The sequence below is a fragment of the Malurus melanocephalus genome, unplaced genomic scaffold (genome assembly GCF_030028575.1).
Source record: "Malurus melanocephalus ecotype Western Australia unplaced genomic scaffold, MMel_1.1 scaffold_2349, whole genome shotgun sequence".
Taxonomy (NCBI): Eukaryota; Metazoa; Chordata; class Aves; order Passeriformes; family Maluridae; genus Malurus; species Malurus melanocephalus.
This window is the reverse complement of record NW_026625581.1, coordinates 10,794-12,173: the sequence shown is the minus strand read 5'-3', so window position 1 is coordinate 12,173 and position 1,380 is coordinate 10,794. Positions and strand designations below refer to the sequence as shown.

Sequence of the window (1,380 nt, the reverse complement as noted above, 5' to 3'; positions counted from 1 at the left end):
GGGGTGGTGACATCATACTGGGGCGATGACGTCATTCAGAGAGACAGTGACATCATACGGGGTGTGATGTCATACTGGGGGTGGTGATGTCATACATGGGTGGTGTCATCATATGGGATGGTGATGTCATACAAGGGATGTGACATCATATGGGGCGGGGATGATGACATCATGGTGAGGGGTGATGACATCACAGGGCCGTGGCCAGTGATGACGTCACAGGATGTGGTCAGTAATTATGACATCACAGGGCGTGTCCGATGCTGTCATCACAGGGGTGTGGCCAGTTATGATGACATCACAGGGGTGTGGTCAGTGGCAATGATGTCACAGGGGTGTGGTTAGTGTGATGACGTCACAGGTGAGGCCAGTGTGATGATGTCATAGGGTGTGGTCAGTGTGATGACATCACAGGGCATGGTCAGTGACGATGACGTCAAAGGGTGTGGTCAGTGTGATGACGTCACGGGGCATGGTCAGTGACGATGACGTCACAGGGCATGGTCAGTGTGATGACATCACAGGTGTGTGGTCAGTGATGATGATGTCACAGGGCGTGGTCGGTGATGACGTCACGTGGTGTGGTCAGTGATGACATCACAGGGGGGCGTGGTCAGTGATGATGACGCCACAGGGCGTGGTCAGTGATGATGACATCACAGGGGGTGTGGTCAGTGACAATGATATCACAGGGTGTGGTTAGTGTGATGACATCACAGGGGGCGTGGTCAGTGTGATGACATCACAGGGTGTCTGATGATGTCACAGGTGAGGCCAGTGTGATGACGTCACAGGGTGTGGTCAGTGATGACATCACAGGGTGTGGTCAGTGATGATGACGTCACAAGGGGCGTGGTCAGTGATGACATCACAGGGGCATGGTCAGTGATGACATCACAGGGCGTGGTCAGTGATTATGTCACAGGGCGTGGTCAGTGATGACGTCACAGGGTGTGGTCAGTGATGACGTCACAGGGTGTGGTCAGTGATGATGACGTCACAGGGCATGGTCAGTGATGATGATGTCACAGGGGTGTGGTCAGTGATGACGTCACAGGTGTGTGGTCAATGATGACGTCACTGGGCGTGGTCAGTGACGATGATGTCACAGGGTATGGTCAGTGATGATGTCACATGGGCGTGGTCAGTGATGATGATGATGTCACAGGGTGTGGTCAGTAATGATGATGTCACAGAGGTGTGGTTAGTGTGGTGATGTCACAGGGGGGCGTGGTCAGTGATGACGTCACCTTGCTGTAGACGCAGCCCCCGCGCTGCAGCAGGAACCGCGCGGCCTCGAGCTGATCGTGGGCAACGGCGTCCATCAGCGGCGTCCGGCGCTGCTTGTCCACGGCATTAATGTTAGCTCCGGCCTGGGGA

At 54.9% G+C, this 1,380-nt stretch overlaps 1 protein-coding gene across 1 annotated transcript in view; it reads right to left on the bottom strand.

Annotated features, from left to right (window-relative positions):
- Nucleotides 1-1,242: 1,242 nt before the first annotated feature.
- LOC130587735 (histone-lysine N-methyltransferase EHMT2-like) overlaps nucleotides 1,243-1,380 on the bottom strand; it is a 7,228-nt gene continuing 7,090 nt past the window's right edge. Inside the window, exon 4 of the mRNA XM_057388710.1 lies at nucleotides 1,243-1,373. The gene's annotated coding sequence lies outside the window, so the exon portion shown is untranslated. The remainder of the gene's footprint in view (nucleotides 1,374-1,380) is intronic.